The 26,259-nt window shown below is 32.2% G+C and overlaps 2 pseudogenes; both read left to right on the top strand.

Annotated features, from left to right (window-relative positions):
- The first annotated feature begins 2,165 nt into the window (after positions 1–2,165).
- On the top strand, positions 2,166–3,511 carry LOC120106269 (annotated as a pseudogene).
- An 11,674-nt stretch (positions 3,512–15,185) lies between these two features.
- On the top strand, positions 15,186–16,528 carry LOC120106268 (annotated as a pseudogene).
- The last annotated feature ends 9,731 nt before the right edge of the window (positions 16,529–26,259 follow it).

The following is a 26,259-nucleotide window of genomic DNA, read 5'->3' as shown; positions in this document are numbered from 1 at the left end:
CTTGCACAAAATTAGTAATCAATTATTCTTAAAAAAAATCTAATATGTCATAATTGTAATAAAAGATTTAATGAATTATATATTGCTAACAATCCAAAGAAGTGTCTATTAAATCCTTTATTACAATTGTGACATATTAGATTTAATTACAATAATTGTTTAGCTAGCACAAAATTAGTAATCAATTATTCTAAAAAAAAGATAATAATTTGCTTAACCTCCAAGAGGTTTATCATACCTCCATTTGGACTCCTCGAGGAGTAATTTCGAGATCATATTCAAATGAAAAATTTAAAAATTGGTTAATACATAATAATTAATTCATTGAATTGACAAATTAGATCTCGATTAAAATAATTATCTTGCTTGCACAAAATTAGTAATCAATTATTCTAATAAGATAATAAATCATTCTAATATGTGATTAATTGAATTGTCATATTAGATCTCAATCACAATAATTATTTTGCTAGCACAAAATAAGCAATCAATTATTCTAATAAGGTAATAAATCATTCTAATATATAATTCATTAAATTGACATATTAGATCTCAATCATAATAAATATTTTGCTAGCACAAAATTAGCAATCAATTATTCTAATAAAGTAATAAATTATTTTAATATATAATTTATTGAATTGACATACTAGATCTCAATTGCAATAATTATTTTGGTAGCACAAAATTAGCAATCAATTATTCTGATAAGGTAATAAATTATTCTAATATATAATTTATTGAATTGACATATTAGATCTCAGTCACAATAATTGTTTAGTTAGCACAAAATTAGTAATCAATTATTCTAAAAAAATCTAATATGTTACAATTGTAATAAAGAATTTAATGAATTATATATTGCTAACAATCCAAGAAAGTGTCTATTTATTTTTGTTAGTTATATATGATTCATTAAATCCTTTATTGCAATTATGACATATTAGATTTTAATTAAAATAATTGTTTAGCTAGCACAAAAGTAGTAATTATTCTTAAAAAAGATAATAATTTGCTTAACCTCCAAGAGGTTTATCTAACTCCATTTGGACTCCTAAAAGAGTAATTTTCAGATCTCATTCAAACGAAAAATTTAGAAATTAGTTAATCCGTAATAATTAATTCATTGAATTGACAAATTAGTTCTCAATTACAATCATTTACTTGCTAACACAAAATTAGTAATCAATTATTCTAATAAAAAATATTCAAGAAACTTATTTTCTTCAAAAGTGTAGATTCAGAATTAAGGTAAGGAATAAGAAATATGAAAATAAGGACTTCTGTTCGTAAAATTTGTGAAAATTGTCCCTGAGGCCTTCTCGATCAAGTTCTTTGATCATGCGCATTCCTTGATTCTAGTGACCAATTGAATATGGGAGAAGGTCTTGTTCTATCTTGAGAGAGGGGACAACCAGACAACAGAACTGCAGGTAATAAATCATTCTAATATATAATTCATTGAATTGAAATATTAGATCTCAATCACAATAATTATTTTGCTAGCACAAAATTAGCAATCAATTATTCTAATATGATAATAAATCATTCTAATATATAATTTATTGAATTGACATATTAGATCTCAATAATAATAATTGTTTTGCTAGCATAAAATTAGTAATCAATTATTCTAATAACGTAATAAATCATTCTAATATATAATTCATTGAATTGACATATTAAATTTCAATCACAATAATTATTTTGCTAGCACAAAATTAGCAATCAATTATTCTAATAAGGTAATAAATCATTCTAATATATAATTCATTGAATTGACATATTAGATTTCAATTACTATAATTCTTTAGCTAGCACTAAATTAATAATTAAGTATTGTTGATTTTGTGCTAGCGATACAATTATTGTAATTGAGATCTAATTTATCAATTCAATAAAGTAATTATTATATATTAACCAATTTCTGAATTTTTCATTTGAATGGGATCTGTAAATTACTCCTTGAGGAGTCCAAATGGAGGTATAATAAACCTCTTGGAGGTTAAACACTTTCATAGGAATATATCAATATCAATCTCTCCTCTTTTCCTTTATCCACTGCTCCACGTGAAGTATTTCTGTACATCATAAACATAAACAAACTACTAAGATCACTTCTTCATCCTCACCCACTCCATCGTTCAGTTATCAAACCTGTAACAATGAGGATGTCAGGAGGTGTGATTATCTGCCTTCTAATTGTGATCATGGATGTAGTTGCTGGTATACTAGGGATCGAAGCTGAGATAGCTCAAAACAAGGTACTTCTTCTTCTTCTTCATTTTTCTATATATTTGATTTATGACTGCAGAAAAACTTAAAGTAACCTTAACAAGAACAACCGAAGAACAAGACATCATAATTCTGTCCCTAAGACAAGAATTGATGATTTTTGTAGTTATGATGCAATTGATCAACAAATGCGTCTTCGATCATAATGTTACTTATGCTTTTGAGTCTTGTTGCAGGGGAAGCACCTGAGGGTGTTCTTCGTTGAGTGCAAAGAGCCAGTCCATGAGGCTTACAAGCTTGGACTCGCAGCAGCTGGGCTTCTGGCATTAGCTCATGCCGTCGCGAATGTACTTGGTGGATGCATGTGGATTCGCTCCAGATCTTTTAACAAGAAAATGGCTGCAGCCACCCTGATTGTGTCGTGGTAATTTTCCTGCCTCCAATATCTACTAGTATGGATTTCTTCGCAAGGGTAGGAAAAAAAAAAAAGGACAGAACACCAGAAGAAAACAAAAAATAAATAGACAAACATATAGAAAAAAAGAAAAAAAGAAAAAAAAGAAAGAATATCTCTCTTTGCATGGGCAATATATATAAACCTAAACGAACCAAGTAAGTTAACATCGAGTATACTCAATCAATGCGCAATGTACATAACTTCTATATGAGATTTTTCTTAACAAAAAAATTTCAATGAGTAGCCTATTTTATACAATCCAATAAAGTTATCGGCCTTCGGAAGAATTTGGAATAACATCAAAAATATTCTCTACTCTCTTCCTATTGTCTGATTTTTATTGGGGTTCTTATCATCCATCCCTATGCTTTCTAATACATATTAGACATTATAGGGCTTTCCCCTGGATTAACTGCTAATTTACATAGAATCCCCTGTGAATATTGTTGTTCTGGTCTTGAAAGTGCTAGATCATGGAGAATATTGTTGATATCTAGATTTTAAATTGAGATTTCAGCTTTGCTAAATTTCCTCGTCATTGTTACTGACTCTATACTAAAAGCTCAACACTTTGATCAGGATCATCGTTATAGTCGGATCCACAATGTTGGTCATAGGAGCGAGGTCTAACTCCAAGTCAAGAGTTTCTTGTGGCTTTTCCCATCACCGTTTCCTTTCCATTGGCGGGATCTTGTGCTTCGTTCATGGACTATTTTGTAGCTTATTATGTTTCTGCTGACGCAACCAAGCGAGAATCAGAAAAGATATACGAGGACAAAAGATCTCGTTGAAGTCCAACCTTGATCGCCCACTATTCAAGTTCTGAGAGACTGCAATGAAATATACTAGGTTTCCAGTGTGTTTTGTTTCAACATTTTCTTTTTTTTATGAAGCAAGAAGATAGGCTAGCTCAAAAAAAAAAAATCTCACAAATCAATATGAGGTATCATTTGTTCGTCAGATTTTCCAAGTATCCTTTTGGAGCCTTCTGTGTGGATATTTTATGTTATGAGTATTTATTGCATTCTTGGTTTGGACAATTTGCATTCTTATATTTTTTAAGCTCCTTATACATTAAACTTGGAAGAGGGCCAGTCTTGGCATATCATTAAGGTTGCTCCACAGTAACCTGGGTGCTACGTGTTCAATGAAAACAGCCTCTTCATATATATTTCACCTCTCTCTTTCATTCAAAAAAAAAATATATTTCACCTTTCTTTAACTCCGTAGTGACAGAAGCCTTTTGCACCAAAATATCCTTTTCTTATTAACTAACTATACTGATGAATGAGATTGAAGTAAGGGGTGATAGAAGAGCCAAGAAGTTGCAACTGAATGTTGGTCAGAAACACCACAATGTAAGTACGGCATATTTTTGGGGGAAACTACTTGTGGATTTCAGAGGTTACAAAATGATGGGGTTTTTTTTTTTTTGGTGTCATCATTGCAAAGCAGAAGAGCAAAAGGTGAAGCTGAGCAGTGCTTTGCTTCTAGCTTCAAAGCTCGATTACCATTTTACACCCAGTTTTTTGACCGTCGGTATTTAACTTTTAGTCCTGCAAATACTTATATAGGTTTGCAAATACTCGATTAGTTCTTATACATAGTTGTATTATTCCTGCACACACTTATCCATATGCATAGTTATTTGTAGTTATATGTCGAGTCAGGTATAAATGTGTAGGACCAAGAACTAAAAATTAAACAGAATTATGGCACATGAATTAGACAATGGGTCAAGAGGAATTAAATATCTAATGGTGGTCAATCAAGGGACTATGTGCCAATTGCCTCTTTATATCTCACCTATTTCATGGTAAATGTGTCGTCAATCAATAATATATAGTGTGGTTGCCCGTTAGCAGAGAGCTCTTAGGAATCAGGTCAAAATTATCTAAAGCTGATCATTGGCCGGTCTTGGGCACAGAAAATGTCAAATTTTATATAGGCCCGGCCTAGCCCATGATCAGCTCTAAAATCACCTCAAGGTTGGTTGCTGTTAGTTAATCTATTTTAATATAAAACACAAATTCATATGCTAGCTGAAGAGAAAGTATCTTAGAATCATCCAACAAACCTGGCTCAATGATATGACCATTGGACTAAGCCCTTTGAAGCAACTTGGTGAGGCATGATACCATGTGTTGATTTTAGGATAACTCAATTTAGAGGTGAAAGATATCAAAAATGATATGACCATTGGACTAAGCCCTTTGAAGCAACTTGGTGAGGCATGATACCATGTGTTGATTTTAGGATAACTCAATTTAGAGGTGAAAGATATCAAAAAATATAATTAATTAATTTCCACCTTAGCATACAAGGACCATGGCTAGCAGCAGATGATTTTTATACTGTCAGAATTGTCGGCAAAAAAATTGGGACGTAGAATTCTTTTTTAACAGGAGCTTAGCCCTTTAAATAAATTTTATGATATAGAATGAGTTTCACATCATATCAAAGGCCATAGTTAGTGACAATGTGGTGTTCCAAAGGCCAACAGAATCGCGGACTGGGTATCCGGCCTTTATATGGTGCACCGATTGAATGCTGGGCCAAGTGACGTCAGAACACGCGGATTGCGACTTACGCCATCAGGACGACACGTTTTTGGACGGCTAGATCGCGATCCAAGAGGGTGCATTCTGGAAGCGAGGCAGATTTGGAGGGTTGGAGTTGTATCTTTCAGTTCTTTCGCGACGTCAAGTGGCTTCTTTAAAAGCTGTGTAGAGGGATGAGAGCTGTGCTTTTTTTTCTTTTTTTTCTTTTTTTTTCTTTTTTTTTTTGTTATTGTTGCTGCTATGACTGATGATTCACAAATTTCTAGTACAGACACATCCAAAAAAATAAAAAATAATATATCTCGGAGCGCTCTAGGTAGCTTTTTTTTTTTGATCTATAGGTCAAAGTAATTGGCCACCTGAAGAACAATGCTTTTTTTTTTTTAATGTCATTCTAGCTTGGGCCATGAACAATCCATTTTTGTCTCTCCAACACTAGGGGTACAACGAAATGAGCCTGCTACCTCAGTTGATTGAGAATTTTAATGAATATCTACATTTTAAAATCCAACACATATACAGTATTGTTGGAGAAACAGGCTGCTACTTCATCACCTTTTTTGGTTCCAACACACTTCACAAAATTTCACTTCCCCACTGTAAGTCCTCACAGACTTCCCCTTTCTTTCAGGGACCATATGTGTGCGCATTGATCTGAGCCAGGAAGTAAACACTCACCATTTGGGCTAAATGCAACAGAATATACGGGAAGCCTGACAAATCACAACACGTTGTTCATAAGAAAAAGTAAAGACATTACCCCAATAAAGCATATACAAATTTGTGATTCATCTTTTGAGTTACACTTCATTACCTATGAACATTCAAACTGTACAGAAGCCTTCCTAGTTCCGCATCCCATAACTTGATTTTTGAGTCAAAGGATGCACTAGACAAAGTCAGGTTCGGTGATCAATAACTATAATTCGAATTCACATGCAACAAGGGGGAAATTAAAAAACATACAAGACATACAACATCCAAATTACACAACAAAAAAGTTATTTCAAAAGGAAAGAAGAAATGCTGTGTCTGCATGGACATGCAAGTGAGGGCTTTGGCAAAGCTTATATATATATGGTCCCAACCTGACATGTCATGTGACTTGCTGGCACCTAACAGGTAAAGTCATGTTGTTGCCCAAGATAACAACCTAAGAGGGCGGTGAATTGGGTTTTCTAAATTTTAAGACCTTAAATTTTATTTATAGATGGATGAGTAATTTGGCTTATGTGAATTGTATAAGTGTAGTGGAAGCAAAATGAATACAATACAAACACAAAACAAGTATAGTTGTTCGGTGCACCCCAAGGCACCTACGACGTCCACTCTCTACACGTTCCGTTGGAAATTCACTATAATCTCTCGAATTACAGTTGGATTATTTTGCCGGGCTCACAATCCAAAAATCCTACAATTGGTTTTACAGGATCACCAATTAAACCTAACCTTTGGTTTTACGGGCTCACCAATAACCTACACCATTGGTTTTACAGGCTCGCCAACAAACCTTACAAGGAATAAGAGATAAGAGGTTTAAAGTTCCTAAATGAGCAAATAAAACAAGTATGCACTCAAAGAAGAGAAAAGAAAATAATTATCGCTTTGTAGATATTCTTCTCTTCTTTGCCAAGGTTGCTTCACTCCTCAAGGGGTTGGTAAAGCTCTTGAAGTTACTTGAAATCTGCTCAACCACCTTCTTTCAGATTTTGGAATGAAGCAATGAATGAAGAACTCTAGGATTTTGTTTTCTCTTGAATACACCCTTTTAATTTCACAAAAAGATCTTTTCCTGATGAATAGTGGCTCTTAAATACTTTTCTAATCCTTAAAAATTTATTTATGGCTGTTGGATTGAAGAAACTAGCCGTTTATAGCCGTTGAAGCCTTAAAATGTACTTCTGCAAAACTAGCCGTTATGCTGTTAGTCGTGCTGGGGTCGACTCGAATTTTGCTGGGAACGACTCGAGCTACAATGCCACTAGCTGGGGTCGACTCGAGCTTCCTTGGGGTCAACTCTGACAGAAAATTCAGAGAGCAGTTTTTTATTGTTCCAAACTGGGGGCGAATCGAATATTCCTAGAGTCGACTCGAGCTTCAGTGGGGTCGACTCGAGCTTAGCTGGGGTCGACGCTGACAGGGAATCGAGAGAGCATTTTTTTGATGATTCAAGTTGGGGTCGACTCGAACTTTTCTGGGGTCGGCTCGAGCTGCAGTAGAGTCGACTCGAGCTTGGCTGGGGTTGACTCTGACAGGCAATCTAGAGAGCAATTCTCTTGTGAAAATTGTTGGGGTCGACTCGAGCTATAGTGCCATTTTCTGGGATCGGCCTGAAGCCTGTGCCAAGCATGCCAAATATGCCAGGGTCGACTCTAATTCTTCTGGGGTCGACTCTAGGTCTGTACCAAGTGCGCCAATGGTGTGCCAAGCTTGCCAATGGTGTGCCAAGTGTACCATATGTATCAGAGTCGACTCCAAACTTTCTGGGGTCGACTCTAACCTTGATTTTCTGCATCTCAAGGTTAGTTTAGCACATGAAACCAATAAAAGATATTGCAATTAATTTAGGATGCTTGGCACATACAAGTTTCATCTCTTTGACTAGTAAAAAGATAAAATTGCCCCTTAACAAGAAAACTTCACTCTTAACTTTGTCAAACTGAAATTTAGATTTTTTTCTCAAGTTCTTCTAAATAATTTGTCCTTAGATGAGTTCTTGAGAGTTGTTTTAATCGTATATGAACAGTGTATTGAGAATGTATCAAGAATGTATCACTTCTTTCTTCCTTAAGTGTTTATGATCTTGATCAATTGAGTTCATGGCATTAGCACTTCCATATGGCCTCAATGGCTTTGTAAACATCAAAATAACACTAAGATCCTCACATGTTAACTTCAGGAACGAAAGAAACAGACCTGAAAGTAGTCTCGAAGGAGCCAGCGCTGAAAGTCACTATGTTGACTTGAGCACTGGTTGTGTGTGGACTTTTTTTCTTGGATTAAAGAGGTGCAGTCTTCTTATAGAAGCACTAGGGAGACAAATGGTTGGTCCGACCACACACATAACAGAAACGAACACCACTTTCCTCTTTCTTCTTCTTCTGCTCCTGGGATTGGATAAGTTTTCCATTGTGGTGGTTAGGGTTTGTAGGGTGGTAGGGTTTCTTTTTGTAATGCTTATTTTTGTAGGATCGGTTCTAATTTTTTCTATGTGGGGCCTCTACATTATAAGCATTATTTTTTGTGTCTAGTAAAGGTTTTACTGCTGAGCCTATGCTGCTCTTCAATTCTAATAAAGTTCAAAAGTTGGATTAGGGTGAGACCTCCTTGGGTATAGCTTAGAGTCTTAGCAAAATCAAATCAGAAATTAGGTAGTTTATCTATCAAACATGCTACCTGGAATGATTCATCCAATTGGTTCCATTAGTCCTAAGCTGGTGGATCAGTATTTCAAAATCATGAATTTGGTCATTCATAGGCTTTGAGTCCACCATCCTAAAGTTATAATGGATTAACCAATTTTTGAATTTTTTATTTAAATTTTCTTAATTATTAATAATTAATTATTAATTTAGTACTAGCTAGATAATTATTGTAATTGAAATATAATATGTCAATTCAATAAATTATATATTAGAATGATTTATTACCTTATTAGAATAATTGATTGCTAATTTTGTGCTAGCAAAATAATTATTGTGATTGAAATCTAATATGTCAATTCAATGAATTATATATTAGAATGATTTATTACCTTATTAGAATAATTAATTACTAATTTTTTTCTAGCAAGATAAGGTGTAGGCTTGACATCTCAGCTAATGGATTAGATACCCGCCAGAACATAAGACTCAAAACGATCCTCCACCCCTCGGTCTGTAGAAAGCTGAGCCTTACAAAAATAAAAGGTCGATAGATCTTCTCATTCGATAACACTTCTTCCTTTTTTCTTTTTTATTTTGATATGATATCCGACGCCCGTTCCAACTCTTTCATTTCATAGAAGTTCTTCTTCTTAAGAAGCAAATAGCATTTCCTATTGATTTGTCCCCTGGACTAGACCTATGTTGATTCTGAATTATCCGTCGCTACGCTGTTCCAATTATTGTAATTGAGATCTAATTTGTCAATTTAATGAATTAATTATTATGTATTAACCAATTTTCGAATTTTTCGTTTGAATGGGATTTGGAAATTACTTCTTGAGGAGTCCAAATGGAGGTATGATAAACCTCTTGAAGGTTAAGCAAATTATTATCTTTTTTTAGAATAATTGATTACTAATTTTGTGCTAGCTAAACAATTATTGTAATTAAAATCTAATATGTCACAATTGTAATAAAGGATTTAATGAATTATATATTACTAACAAAAATAAAAATACACTTTTTTGGATTGATAGCAATATATAATTCATAAATTCTTTATTATAATTGTGACATATTAGATTTTAATTACAATAATTGTTTAGCTAGCATAAAATTAGTAATCAATTATTCTTAAAAAAAATGTAATATGTCACAATTGTAATAAAGAATTTAATGAATTATTTATTGCTAACAATCCAAAGAAGTGTCTATTTATTTTTGTTCGTAATATATAATTCATTAAATCCTTTATTACAATTGTGACATATTAGATTTTAATTACAATAATTATTTAGCTAGCACAAAATTAGTAATCAATTATTCTAAAAAAAAGATAATAATTTGCCTAACCTCCAAGAAGTTTATCATACCTCCATTTGTACTCCTCAAGGAGTAATTCCTAGATTCCATTCAAACGAAAAATTTAGAAATTTTTTAATACATAATAATTAATTATTGAATTGACAAATTAGATCTCAATTACAATAATTGTTTTGCTAGCACAAAATTAGTAATCAATTATTCTAATAAGGTAATAAATCATTCTAATATATAATTCATTGAATTGATATATTAGATCTCAATCACAATAATTATTTTGCTCGCACAAAATTAGCAATCAATTATTCTAATAAGGTAATAAATTATTTTAATATATAATTTATTGAATTAACATATTAGATCTCAATCACAATAATTGTTTTGCTAATACAAAATTAGCAATCAATTATTCTAATGAGGTAATAAATCATTCTAATATATAATTCATTGAATTGATAAATTAGATCTCAATCATAATAATTATCTTGTTAGCACAAAATTAGCAATCAATTATTCTAATAAGGTAATAAATTATTTTAATGCATAATTCATTAAATTGACATATTAGATCTCAATCACAATAATTGTTTTGCTAATACAAAATTAGCAATCAATTATTCTAGTAAAGTAATAAATCATTCTAATATATAATTTTTTGAATTGACATATTAGATCTCAATCACAATAATTATTTTGCTAGCACAAAATTAGCAATCAATTATTCTAATAAGGTAATAAATCATTTTAATATATAATTCATTAAATTGACATATTTGTTCTCAATCATAATAATTGTTTAGCTAGCACAAAATTAGTAATCAATTATTCTTAAAAAAATCTAATATGTCACAATTATAATAAAGGATTTAATGAATTATATAGGATTTTTTGCATGGATACCCTTCTAAATAACGAATTTTGCGTGAATACCCTTTCAAAATTAATATTTGCATGCATACCCTCATAAAACTCTGTTATTGTACAGATACCCCTAATATAACGGTTGTTTTAACGGTGTTAAAAAAATCATATTTATATTAATTAAAATAAAATAAAAAATTTGAAATGATGTTATTACCCTTACTCTTTCCTCCCCAACCTCCCACCCCCCTTTCCCCCGGTGCCCGGCTTCCACCCGCCCCCTGCGTATCGGGATCCCGATTCTCTTGGGCCCAGAAGAGAGAGAGAGAGAGAGAGAGAGAGAGAGAGAGAGAGAGAGAGAGAGAGAGAGAGAGAAGACTGCTGGTTTGAGTTGGAAAGAAGGTGGCTTAAGTCTAAGGACCAGAAATGATGCTAAGTAGGTGGCTTTAACAGCACTGAGTTGGTGGTAATGGAAACAGAAAAAGAGAAACAAAATCAGGATAAAGGCTGCACAAAGCCACCTAAAATCCAGCAAAAGCTCAGAGAAATGAGTTTGCTTTGTGATAACAAGCAAGAGAGTCTCTTCTTTTTTTTGTGTGTGTGGGTGGTGGTACTATTGGTCGTTTTTAAGTGAATTTATGGCGGTTTTCAAGGCAGACAGGAAGGAGATATGGGTTTCTTAGGAGCTTGTTAGCTTGCTCCCATGGCCTTATTATTCTCTAAAGGGATGGGAAATGCCAGCCAATGAGGAGGAAAAGCCCTAGGGGCATAGGTTCACAGAATCCAAAGGAACCTCGGCCAATCAGGATTCTCTCTCGATCTATGACACTGTTGATACCTCCGGTGTCTCGGTTGCCGGCTTTTTCTTTTTTTCCTTCTGTTTTTTGGTTTGTGTTTCTTTTAACTTTTGAAGGTAGAAAGTGAGGGAACGCTCAACTAAACATGGGTCATATGCCAGTTTTCTGCAATGGAATTGGATTTTGGAAGAAGGTCTGGGATTTTTATGTCCTCCTCAGAGGGAGGCAGGGAGACACCAAGTTCCGTCCAATCAGACATTTCGATAAAAAATAGTGTGATATGAAATTTGGCTTGTAGACGGACTTAGTTAGTAGGTCATCGGTCATCTATTCTAACTGGACTTAGTATGTCATGGGTCGCTCAGCACCTCATAATTATGATATGACTAATTAGATTTGCCTAAATTCTTATCCAAAAGCGTGGTAAAATTTCTATTACTTGTATATCCTTATAAAAATTTCTATTTGCGCGCTTACCCATTAAGAATATTTTAGTCATTTTAATTTTTAAACTGTTAATTTTTTAACAGCGTTAGATGGCATGGGTACATATACAAAAATAAGAATTAAAAAAGGATAGAATAGCAAAACAAATATTTTATAAGGTATGCATGCAAATATCAATTTGGAAAGGATATTCATGCAAAATCCTACATTTAGAAGGGTATTTATGCAAAAAACCCAATTATATATTGCTAACAATCCAAAAAAGTGTCTATTTATTTTTGTTAGTAATATATAATTTTTTAAATCCTTTATTACAATTGTGACATATTAGATTTTAAATACAATAATTGTTTAGCTAGCACAAAATTAGTAATTAATTATTCTACAAAAAAAAATAATTTGCTTAACCTCCAAGAGGTTTATCATACCTCCATTTGGACTTCTCAAGAAGTAATTTTCAGATCCCATTCAAACAAAAAATTCAAAAATTAGTTAATATATAATAATTAAATCATTAAATTGACAAATTAGATCTCAATTATAATAATTATCTTGCTAGCACAATATTAGTAATCAATTATTCTAATAAAGTAATATTTCACTCTAATATATAATTCATTAAATTGACATATTAGATCTCAATCACAATAATTATTTTGCTATCACAAATTAGCAATCAATTATTCTAATAAGGTAATAATTATTCTAATATATAATTCATTAAAATTGATATATTAGATCTCAATCATAATAATTGTTTTGTTAGCACAAAATTAGCAATCAATTATTTTAATAAGATAATAAATCATTCTAATATATCATTCATTGAATTAACATATTAGATCTCAATCATAATAATTGTTTTGCTAGCACAAAATTAGCAATCAATTATTTTAATAAGGTAATAAATCATTCTAATATATAATTCATTGAATTCGTATATTAGATCTCAATCATAATAATTGTTTAGCTTGCACAAAATTAGTAATCAATTATTCTTAAAAAAAATCTAATATGTCATAATTGTAATAAAAGATTTAATGAATTATATATTGCTAACAATCCAAAGAAGTGTCTATTAAATCCTTTATTACAATTGTGACATATTAGATTTAATTACAATAATTGTTTAGCTAGCACAAAATTAGTAATCAATTATTCTAAAAAAAAGATAATAATTTGCTTAACCTCCAAGAGGTTTATCATACCTCCATTTGGACTCCTCGAGGAGTAATTTCGAGATCATATTCAAATGAAAAATTTAAAAATTGGTTAATACATAATAATTAATTCATTGAATTGACAAATTAGATCTCGATTAAAATAATTATCTTGCTTGCACAAAATTAGTAATCAATTATTCTAATAAGATAATAAATCATTCTAATATGTGATTAATTGAATTGTCATATTAGATCTCAATCACAATAATTATTTTGCTAGCACAAAATAAGCAATCAATTATTCTAATAAGGTAATAAATCATTCTAATATATAATTCATTAAATTGACATATTAGATCTCAATCATAATAAATATTTTGCTAGCACAAAATTAGCAATCAATTATTCTAATAAAGTAATAAATTATTTTAATATATAATTTATTGAATTGACATACTAGATCTTAATTGCAATAATTATTTTGGTAGCACAAAATTAGCAATCAATTATTCTGATAAGGTAATAAATTATTCTAATATATAATTTATTGAATTGACATATTAGATCTCAGTCACAATAATTGTTTAGTTAGCACAAAATTAGTAATCAATTATTCTAAAAAAAATCTAATATGTTACAATTGTAATAAAGAATTTAATGAATTATATATTGCTAAACAATCCAAGAAAGTGTCTATTTATTTTTGTTAGTTATATATGATTCATTAAATCCTTTATTGCAATTATGACATATTAGATTTTAATTAAAATAAATTGTTTAGCTAGCACAAAAGTAGTAATTATTCTTAAAAAAGATAATAATTTTGCTTAACCTCCAAGAGGTTTATCTAACTCCATTGGACTCCTAAAAGAGTAATTTTCAGATCTCATTCAAACGAAAAATTTAGAAATTAGTTAATCCGTAATAATTAATTCATTGAATTGACAAATTAGTTCTCAATTACAATCATTTACTTGCTAACACAAAATTAGTAATCAATTATTCTAATAAAAAATATTCAAGAAACTTATTTTCTTCAAAAGTGTAGATTCAGAATTAAGGTAAGGAATAAGAAATATGAAAATAAGGACTTCTGTTCGTAAAATTTGTGAAAATTGTCCCTGAGGCCTTCTCGATCAAGTTCTTTGATCATGCGCATTCCTTGATTCTAGTGACCAATTGAATATGGGAGAAGGTCTTGTTCTATCTTGAGAGAGGGGACAACCAGACAACAGAACTGCAGGTAATAAATCATTCTAATATATAATTCATTGAATTGAAATATTAGATCTCAATCACAATAATTATTTTGCTAGCACAAAATTAGCAATCAATTATTCTAATATGATAATAAATCATTCTAATATATAATTTATTGAATTGACATATTAGATCTCAATAATAATAATTGTTTTGCTAGCATAAAATTAGTAATCAATTATTCTAATAACGTAATAAATCATTCTAATATATAATTCATTGAATTGACATATTAAAATTTCAATCACAATAATTATTTTGCTAGCACAAAATTAGCAATCAATTATTCTAATAAGGTAATAAATCATTCTAATATATAATTCATTGAATTGACATATTAGATTTCAATTACTATAATTCTTTAGCTAGCACTAAATTAATAATTAAGTATTGTTGATTTTGTGCTAGCGATACAATTATTGTAATTGAGATCTAATTTATCAATTCAATAAAGTAATTATTATATATTAACCAATTTCTGAATTTTTCATTTGAATGGGATCTGTAAATTACTCCTTGAGGAGTCCAAATGGAGGTATAATAAACCTCTTGGAGGTTAAACACTTTCATAGGAATATATCAATATCAATCTCTCCTCTTTTCCTTTATCCACTGCTCCACGTGAAGTATTTCTGTACATCATAAACATAAACAAACTACTAAGATCACTTCTTCATCCTCACCCACTCCATCGTTCAGTTATCAAACCTGTAACAATGAGGATGTCAGGAGGTGTGATTATCTGCCTTCTAATTGTGATCATGGATGTAGTTGCTGGTATACTAGGGATCGAAGCTGAGATAGCTCAAAACAAGGTACTTCTTCTTCTTCTTCATTTTTCTATATATTTGATTTATGACTGCAGAAAAACTTAAAGTAACCTTAACAAGAACAACCGAAGAACAAGACATCATAATTCTGTCCCTAAGACAAGAATTGATGATTTTTGTAGTTATGATGCAATTGATCAACAAATGCGTCTTCGATCATAATGTTACTTATGCTTTTGAGTCTTGTTGCAGGGGAAGCACCTGAGGGTGTTCTTCGTTGAGTGCAAAGAGCCAGTCCATGAGGCTTACAAGCTTGGACTCGCAGCAGCTGGGCTTCTGGCATTAGCTCATGCCGTCGCGAATGTACTTGGTGGATGCATGTGGATTCGCTCCAGATCTTTTAACAAGAAAATGGCTGCAGCCACCCTGATTGTGTCGTGGTAATTTTCCTGCCTCCAATATCTACTAGTATGGATTTCTTCGCAAGGGTAGGAAAAAAAAAAAGGACAGAACACCAGAAGAAAACAAAAAATAAATAGACAACATATAGAAAAAAAGAAAAAAAGAAAAAAAAGAAAGAATATCTCTCTTTGCATGGGCAATATATATAAACCTAAACGAACCAAGTAAGTTAACATCGAGTATACTCAATCAATGCGCAATGTACATAACTTCTATATGAGATTTTTCTTAACAAAAAAATTTCAATGAGTAGCCTATTTTATACATCCAATAAAGTTATCGGCCTTCGGAAGAATTTGGAATAACATCAAAAATATTCTCTACTCTCTTCCTATTGTCTGATTTTTATTGGGGTTCTTATCATCCATCCCTATGCTTTCTAATACATATTAGACATTATAGGGCTTTCCCCTGGATTAACTGCTAATTTACATAGAATCCCCTGTGAATATTGTTGTTCTGGTCTTGAAAGTGCTAGATCATGGAGAATATTGTTGATATCTAGATTTTAAATTGAGATTTCAGCTTTGCTAAATTTCCTCGTCATTGTTACTGACTCTATACTAAAAGCTCAACACTTTGATCAGGATCATCGTTATAGTCGGATCCACAATGTTGGTCATAGGAGCGAGGTCTAACTCCAAGTCAAGAGTTTCTTGTGGCTTTTCCCATCACCGTTTCCTTTCCATTGGCGGGATCTTGTGCTTCGTTCATGGACTATTTTGTAGCTTATTATGTTTCTGCTGACGCAACCAAGCGAGAATCAGAAAAGATATACGAGGACAAAAGATCTCGTTGAAGTCCAACCTTGATCGCCCACTATTCAAGTTCTGAGAGAACTGCAATGAAATATACTAGGTTTCCAGTGTGTTTTGTTTCAACATTTTCTTTTTTTATGAAGCAAGAAGATAGGCTAGCTCAAAAAAAAAAAATCTCACAAATCAATATGAGGTATCATTTGTTCGTCAGATTTTCCAAGTATCCTTTTGGAGCCTTCTGTGTGGATATTTTATGTTATGAGTATTTATTGCATTCTTGGTTTGGACAATTTGCATTCTTATATTTTTAAGCTCCTTATACATTAAACTTGGAAGAGGGCCAGTCTTGGCATATCATTAAGGTTGCTCCACAGTAACCTGGGTGCTACGTGTTCAATGAAAACAGCCTCTTCATATATATTTCACCTCTCTCTTTCATTCAAAAAAAAAAATATATTTCACCTTTCTTTAACTCCGTAGTGACAGAAGCCTTTTGCACCAAAATATCCTTTTCTTATTAACTAACTATACTGATGAATGAGATTGAAGTAAGGGGTGATAGAAGAGCCAAGAAGTTGCAACTGAATGTTGGTCAGAAACACCACAATGTAAGTACGGCATATTTTTGGGGGAAACTACTTGTGGATTTCAGAGGTTACAAAATGATGGGGTTTTTTTTTTTTGGTGTCATCATTGCAAAGCAGAAGAGCAAAAGGTGAAGCTGAGCAGTGCTTTGCTTCTAGCTTCAAAGCTCGATTACCATTTTACACCCAGTTTTTTGACCGTCGGTATTTAACTTTTAGTCCTGCAAATACTTATATAGGTTTGCAAATACTCGATTAGTTCTTATACATAGTTGTATTATTCCTGCACACACTTATCCATATGCATAGTTATTTGTAGTTATATGTCGAGTCAGGTATAAATGTGTAGGACCAAGAACTAAAAATTAAACAGAATTATGGCACATGAATTAGACAATGGGTCAAGAGGAATTAAATATCTAATGGTGGTCAATCAAGGGACTATGTGCCAATTGCCTCTTTATATCTCACCTATTTCATGGTAAATGTGTCGTCAATCAATAATATATAGTGTGGTTGCCCGTTAGCAGAGAGCTCTTAGGAATCAGGTCAAAATTATCTAAAGCTGATCATTGGCCGGTCTTGGGCACAGAAAATGTCAAATTTTATATAGGCCCGGCCTAGCCCATGATCAGCCTCTAAAATCACCTCAAGGTTGGTTGCTGTTAGTTAATCTATTTTAATATAAAACACAAATTCATATGCTAGCTGAAGAGAAAGTATCTTAGAATCATCCAACAAACCTGGCTCAATGATATGACCATTGGACTAAGCCCTTTGAAGCAACTTGGTGAGGCATGATACCATGTGTTGATTTTAGGATAACTCAATTTAGAGGTGAAAGATATCAAAAATGATATGACCATTGGACTAAGCCCTTTGAAGCAACTTGGTGAGGCATGATACCATGTGTTGATTTTAGGATAACTCAATTTAGAGGTGAAAGATATCAAAAAATATAATTAATTAATTTCCACCTTAGCATACAAGGACCATGGCTAGCAGCAGATGATTTTTATACTGTCAGAATTGTCGGCAAAAAAATTGGGACGTAGAATTCTTTTTTAACAGGAGCTTAGCCCTTTAAATAAATTTTATGATATAGAATGAGTTTCACATCATATCAAAGGCCATAGTTAGTGACAATGTGGTGTTCCAAAGGCCAACAGAATCGCGGACTGGGTATCCGGCCTTTATATGGTGCACCGATTGAATGCTGGGCCAAGTGACGTCAGAACACGCGGATTGCGACTTACGCCATCAGGACGACACGTTTTTGGACGGCTAGATCGCGATCCAAGAGGGTGCATTCTGGAAGCGAGGCAGATTTGGAGGGTTGGAGTTGTATCTTTCAGTTCTTTCGCGACGTCAAGTGGCTTCTTTAAAAGCTGTGTAGAGGGATGAGAGCTGTGCTTTTTTTTCTTTTTTTTCTTTTTTTTCTTTTTTTTTTTGTTATTGTTGCTGCTATGACTGATGATTCACAAATTTCTAGTACAGACACATCCAAAAAAATAAAAATAATATATCTCGGAGCGCTCTAGGTAGCTTTTTTTTTTTGATCTATAGGTCAAAGTAATTGGCCACCTGAAGAACAATGCTTTTTTTTTTTTAATGTCATTCTAGCTTGGGCCATGAACAATCCATTTTTGTCTCTCCAACACTAGGGGTACAACGAAATGAGCCTGCTACCTCAGTTGATTGAGAATTTTAATGAATATCTACATTTTAAAATCCAACACATATACAGTATTGTTGGAGAAACAGGCTGCTACTTCATCACCTTTTTTGGTTCCAACACACTTCACAAAATTTCACTTCCCCACTGTAAGTCCTCACAGACTTCCCCTTTCTTTCAGGGACCATATGTGTGCGCATTGATCTGAGCCAGGAAGTAAACACTCACCATTTGGGCTAAATGCAACAGAATATACGGGAAGCCTGACAAATCACAACACGTTGTTCATAAGAAAAAGTAAAGACATTACCCCAATAAAGCATATACAAATTTGTGAATTCATCTTTTGAGTTACACTTCATTACCTATGAACATTCAAACTGTACAGAAGCCTTCCTAGTTCCGCATCCCATAACTTGATTTTTGAGTCAAAGGATGCACTAGACAAAGTCAGGTTCGGTGATCAATAACTATAATTCGAATTCACATGCAACAAGGGGGAAATTAAAAAACATACAAGACATACAACATCCAAATTACACAACAAAAAAGTTATTTCAAAAGGAAAGAAGAAATGCTGTGTCTGCATGGACATGCAAGTGAGGGCTTTGGCAAAGCTTATATATATATGGTCCCAACCTGACATGTCATGTGACTTGCTGGCACCTAACAGGTAAAGTCATGTTGTTGCCCAAGATAACAACCTAGAGGGCGGTGAATTGGGTTTTCTAAATTTTAAGACCTTAAATTTTTATTTATAGATGGATGAGTAATTTGGCTTATGTGAATTGTATAAGTGTAGTGGAAGCAAAATGAATACAATACAAACACAAAACAAGTATAGTTGTTCGGTGCACCCCAAGGCACCTACGACGTCCACTCTCTACACGTTCCGTTGGAAATTCACTATAATCTCTCGAATTACAGTTGGATTATTTTGCCGGCTCACAATCCAAAATCCTACAATTGGTTTTACAGGATCACCAATTAAACCTAACCTTTGGTTTTACGGGCTCACCAATAACCTACACCATTGGTTTTACAGGCTCGCCAACAAACCTTACAAGGAATAAGAGATAAGAGGTTTAAAGTTCCTAAATGAGCAAATAAAACAAGTATGCACTCAAAGAAGAGAAAAGAAAATAATTATCGCTTTGTAGATATTCTTCTCTTCTTTGCCAAGGTTGCTTCACTCCTCAAGGGGTTGGTAAAGCTCTTGAAGTTACTTGAAATCTGCTCAACCACCTTCTTTCAGATTTTGGAATGAAGCAATGAATGAAGAACTCTAGGATTTTGTTTTCTCTTGAATACACCCTTTTAATTTCACAAAAAGATCTTTTCCTGATGAATAGTGGCTCTTAAATACTTTTCTAATCCTTAAAATTTATTTATGGCTGTTGGATTGAAGAAACTAGCCGTTTATAGCCGTTGAAGCCTTAAAATGTACTTCTGCAAAACTAGCCGTTATGCTGTTAGTCGTGCTGGGGTCGACTCGAATTTTGCTGGGAACGACTCGAGCTACAATGCCACTAGCTGGGGTCGACTCGAGCTTCCTTGGGGTCAACTCTGACAGAAAATTCAGAGAGCAGTTTTTTATTGTTCCAAACTGGGGGCGAATCGAATATTCCTAGAGTCGACTCGAGCTTCAGTGGGGTCGACTCGAGCTTAGCTGGGGTCGACGCTGACAGGGAATCGAGAGAGCATTTTTTTGATGATTCAAGTTGGGGTCGACTCGAACTTTTCTGGGGTCGGCTCGAGCTGCAGTAGAGTCGACTCGAGCTTGGCTGGGGTTGACTCTGACAGGCAATCTAGAGAGCAATTCTCTTGTGAAAATTGTTGGGGTCGACTCGAGCTATAGTGCCATTTTCTGGGATCGGCCTGAAGCCTGTGCCAAGCATGCCAAATATGCCAGGGTCGACTCTAATTCTTCTGGGGTCGACTCTAGGTCTGTACCAAGTGCGCCAATGGTGTGCCAAGCTTGCCAATGGTGTGCCAAGTGTACCATATGTATCAGAGTCGACTCCAAACTTTCTGGGGTCGACTCTAACCTTGATTTTCTGCATCTCAAGGTTAGTTTAGCACATGAAACCAATAAAAGATATTGCAATTAATTTAGGATGCTTGGCACATACAAGTTTCATCTCTTTGACTAGTAAAAAGATAAAATTGCCCCTTAACAAGAAAACTTCACTCTTAACTTTGTCAAACTGAAATTTAGATTTTTTTCTCAAGTTCTTCTAAATAATTTGTCCTTAGATGAGTTCTTGAGAGTTGTTTTAATCGTATATGAACAGTGTATTGAGAATGTATCAAGAATGTATCACTTCTTTCTTCCTTAAGTGTTTATGATCTTGATCAATTGAGTTCATGGCATTAGCACTTCCATATGGCCTCAATGGCTTTGTAAACATCAAAATAACACTAAGATCCTCACATGTTAACTTCAGGAACGAAAGAAACAGACCTGAAAGTAGTCTCGAAGGAGCCAGCGCTGAAAGTCACTATGTTGACTTGAGCACTGGTTGTGTGTGGACTTTTTTTCTTGGATTAAAGAGGTGCAGTCTTCTTATAGAAGCACTAGGGAGACAAATGGTTGGTCCGACCACACACATAACAGAAACGAACACCACTTTCCTCTTTCTTCTTCTTCTGCTCCTGGGATTGGATAAGTTTTCCATTGTGGTGGTTAGGGTTTGTAGGGTGGTAGGGTTTCTTTTTGTAATGCTTATTTTTGTAGGATCGGTTCTAATTTTTTCTATGTGGGGGCCTCTACATTATAAGCATTATTTTTTGTGTCTAGTAAAGGTTTTACTGCTGAGCCTATGCTGCTCTTCAATTCTAATAAAGTTCAAAGTTGGATTAGGGTGAGACCTCCTTGGGTATAGCTTAGAGTCTTAGCAAAATCAAATCAGAAATTAGGTAGTTTATCTATCAAACATGCTACCTGGAATGATTCATCCAATTGGTTCCATTAGTCCTAAGCTGGTGGATCAGTATTTCAAAATCATGAATTTGGTCATTCATAGGCTTTGAGTCCACCATCCTAAAGTTATAATGGATTAACCAATTTTTGAATTTTTTATTTAAATTTTCTTAATTATTAATAATTAATTATTAATTTAGTACTAGCTAGATAATTATTGTAATTGAAATATAATATGTCAATTCAATAATTATATATTAGAATGATTTATTACCTTATTAGAATAATTGATTGCTAATTTTGTGCTAGCAAAATAATTATTGTGATTGAAATCTAATATGTCAATTCAATGAATTATATATTAGAATGATTTATTACCTTATTAGAATAATTAATTACTAATTTTTTTCTAGCAAGATAAGGTGTAGGCTTGACATCTCAGCTAATGGATTAGATACCCGCCAGAACATAAGACTCAAAACGATCCTCCACCCCTCGGTCTGTAGAAAGCTGAGCCTTACAAAAATAAAAGGTCGATAGATCTTCTCATTCGATAACACTTCTTCCTTTTTTCTTTTTTATTTTGATATGATATCCGACGCCCGTTCCAACTCTTTCATTTCATAGAAGTTCTTCTTCTTAAGAAGCAAATAGCATTTCCTATTGATTTGTCCCCTGGACTAGACCTATGTTGATTCTGAATTATCCGTCGCTACGCTGTTCCAATTATTGTAATTGAGATCTAATTTGTCAATTTAATGAATTAATTATTATGTATTAACCAATTTTCGAATTTTTCGTTTGAATGGGATTTGGAAATTACTTCTTGAGGAGTCCAAATGGAGGTATGATAAACCTCTTGAAGGTTAAGCAAATTATTATCTTTTTTTAGAATAATTGATTACTAATTTTGTGCTAGCTAAACAATTATTGTAATTAAAATCTAATATGTCACAATTGTAATAAAGGATTTAATGAATTATATATTACTAACAAAAATAAAAATACACTTTTTTGGATTGATAGCAATATATAATTCATAAATTCTTTATTATAATTGTGACATATTAGATTTTAATTACAATAATTGTTTAGCTAGCATAAAATTAGTAATCAATTATTCTTAAAAAAAATGTAATATGTCACAATTGTAATAAAGAATTTAATGAATTATTTATTGCTAACAATCCAAAGAAGTGTCTATTTATTTTTGTTCGTAATATATAATTCATTAAATCCTTTATTACAATTGTGACATATTAGATTTTAATTACAATAATTATTTAGCTAGCACAAAATTAGTAATCAATTATTCTAAAAAAAGATAATAATTTGCCTAACTCCAAGAAGTTTATCATACCTCCATTTGTACTCCTCAAGGAGTAATTCCTAGATTCCATTCAAACGAAAAATTTAGAAATTTTTTAATACATAATAATTAATTATTGAATTGACAAATTAGATCTCAATTACAATAATTGTTTTGCTAGCACAAATTAGTAATCAATTATTCTAATAAGGTAATAAATCATTCTAATATATAATTCATTGAATTGATATATTAGATCTCAATCACAATAATTATTTTGCTCGCACAAAATTAGCAATCAAATTATTCTAATAAGGTAATAAATTATTTTAATATATAATTTATTGAATTAACATATTAGATCTCAATCACAATAATTGTTTTGCTAATACAAAATTAGCAATCAATTATTCTAATGAGGTAATAAATCATTCTAATATATAATTCATTGAATTGATAAATTAGATCTCAATCATAATAATTATCTTGTTAGCACAAAATTAGCAATCAATTATTCTAATAAGGTAATAAATTATTTTAATGCATATTCATTAAATTGACATATTAGATCTCAATCACAATAATTGTTTTGCTAATACAAAATTAGCAATCAATTATTCTAGTAAAGTAATAAATCATTCTAATATATAATTTTTTGAATTGACATATTAGATCTCAATCACAATAATTATTTTGCTAGCACAAAATTAGCAATCAATTATTCTAATAAGGTAATAAATCATTTTAATATATAATTCATTAAATTGACATATTTGTTCTCAATCATAATAATTGTTTAGCTAGCACAAAATTAGTAATCAATTATTCTTAAAAAAATCTAATATGTCCACAATTATAATAAAGGATTTAATGAATTATATAGGATTTTTTGCATGGATACCCTTCTAAATAACGAATTTTGCCGTGAATACCCTTTCAAAATTAATATTTGCATGCATACCCTCATAAAACTCTGTTATTGTACAGATACCCCTAATATAACGGTTGTTTTTAACGGTGTTAAAAAATCATATTTATATTAATTAAAATAAAATAAAAATTTGAAATGATGTTATTACCCTTACTCTTTCCTCCCCAACCTCCCACCCCCCTTTCCCCCGGTGCCCGGCTTCCACCCCGCCCCCTGCGTATCGGGATCCCGATTCTCTTGGGCCCAGAAGAGAGAGAGAGAGAGAGAGAGGAGAGAGAGAGAGAGAGAGAGAGAGAGAGAGAGAGAAGACTGCTGGTTTGAGTTGGAAAGAAGGTGGCTTAAGTCTAAGGACCAGAAATGATGCTAAGTAGGTGGCTTTAACAGCACTGAGTTGGTGGTAATGGAAACAGAAAAAGAGAAACAAAATCAGGATAAAGGCTGCACAAAGCCACCTAAAATCCAGCAAAAGCTCAGAGAAATGAGTTTTGCTTTGTGATAACAAGCAAGAGAGTCTCTTCTTTTTTTGTGTGTGTGGGTGGTGGTACTATTGGGTCGTTTTTAAGTGAATTTATGGCGGGTTTTCAAGGCAGACAGGAAGGAGATATGGGTTTCTTAGGAGCTTGTTAGCTTGCTCCCATGGCCTTATTATTCTCTAAAGGGATGGGAAATGCCAGCCAATGAGGAGGAAAAGCCCTAGGGGCATAGGTTCACAGAATCCAAAGGAACCTCGGCCAATCAGGATTCTCTCTCGATCTATGACACTGTTGATACCTCCGGTGTCTCGGTTGCCGGCTTTTTCTTTTTTTCCTTCTGTTTTTTGGTTTGTGTTTCTTTTAACTTTTGAAGGTAGAAAGTGAGGGAACGCTCAACTAAACATGGGTCATATGCCAGTTTTCTGCAATGGAATTGGATTTTGGAAGAAGGTCTGGGATTTTTTTATGTCCTCCTCAGAGGGAGGCAGGGAGACACCAAGTTCCGTCCAATCAGACATTTCGATAAAAAATAGTGTGATATGAAATTTGGCTTGTAGACGGACTTAGTTAGTAGGTCATCGGTCATCTATTCTAACTGGACTTAGTATGTCATGGGTCGCTCAGCACCTCATAATTATGATATGACTAATTAGATTTGCCTAAATTCTTATCCAAAAGCGTGGTAAAATTTTCTATTTACTTGTATATCCTTATAAAAATTTCTATTTGCGCGCTTACCCATTAGAGAATATTTTAGTCATTTTAATTTTAAACTGTTAATTTTTTAACAGCGTTAGATGGCATGGGTACATATACAAAAATAAGAATTAAAAAGGATAGAATAGCAAAACAAATATTTTATAAGGGTATGCATGCAAATATCAATTTGGAAAGGATATTCATGCAAAATCCTACATTTAGAAGGGTATTTATGCAAAAACCCAATTATATATTGCTAACAATCCAAAAAAGTGTCTATTTATTTTTGTTAGTAATATATAATTTTTTAAATCCTTTATTACAATTGTGACATATTAGATTTTAAATACAATAATTGTTTAGCTAGCACAAAATTAGTAATTAATTATTCTACAAAAAAAAATAATTTGCTTAACCTCCAAGAGGTTTATCATACCTCCATTTGGACTTCTCAAGAAGTAATTTTCAGATCCCATTCAAACAAAAAATTCAAAAATTAGTTAATATATAATAATTAAATCATTAAATTGACAAATTAGATCTCAATTATAATAATTATCTTGCTAGCACAATATTAGTAATCAATTATTCTAATAAAGTAATATTTCACTCTAATATATAATTCATTAAATTGACATATTAGATCTCAATCACAATAATTATTTTGCTATCACAAAATTAGCAATCAATTATTCTAATAAGGTAATAATTATTCTAATATATAATTCATTAAAATTGATATATTAGATCTCAATCATAATAATTGTTTTGTTAGCACAAAATTAGCAATCAATTATTTTAATAAGATAATAAATCATTCTAATATATCATTCATTGAATTAACATATTAGATCTCAATCATAATAATTGTTTTGCTAGCACAAAATTAGCAATCAATTATTTTAATAAGGTAATAAATCATTCTAATATATAATTCATTGAATTCGTATATTAGATCTCAATCATAATAATTGTTTAGCTTGCACAAAATTAGTAATCAATTATTTCTTAAAAAAAATCTAATATGTCATAATTGTAATAAAAGATTTAATGAATTATATATTGCTAACAATCCAAAGAAGTGTCTATTAAATCCTTTATTACAATTGTGACATATTAGATTTAATTACAATAATTGTTTAGCTAGCACAAAATTAGTAATCAATTATTCTAAAAAAAAGATAATAATTTGCTTAACCTCCAAGA

The sequence above is a fragment of the Phoenix dactylifera genome, unplaced genomic scaffold, assembly GCF_009389715.1.
Source record: "Phoenix dactylifera cultivar Barhee BC4 unplaced genomic scaffold, palm_55x_up_171113_PBpolish2nd_filt_p 000511F, whole genome shotgun sequence".
Classification (NCBI taxonomy): Eukaryota; Viridiplantae; Streptophyta; class Magnoliopsida; order Arecales; family Arecaceae; genus Phoenix; species Phoenix dactylifera.
Note: the sequence above shows the minus strand (reverse complement) of the source record. Positions and strands in the feature narration are given on the sequence as shown.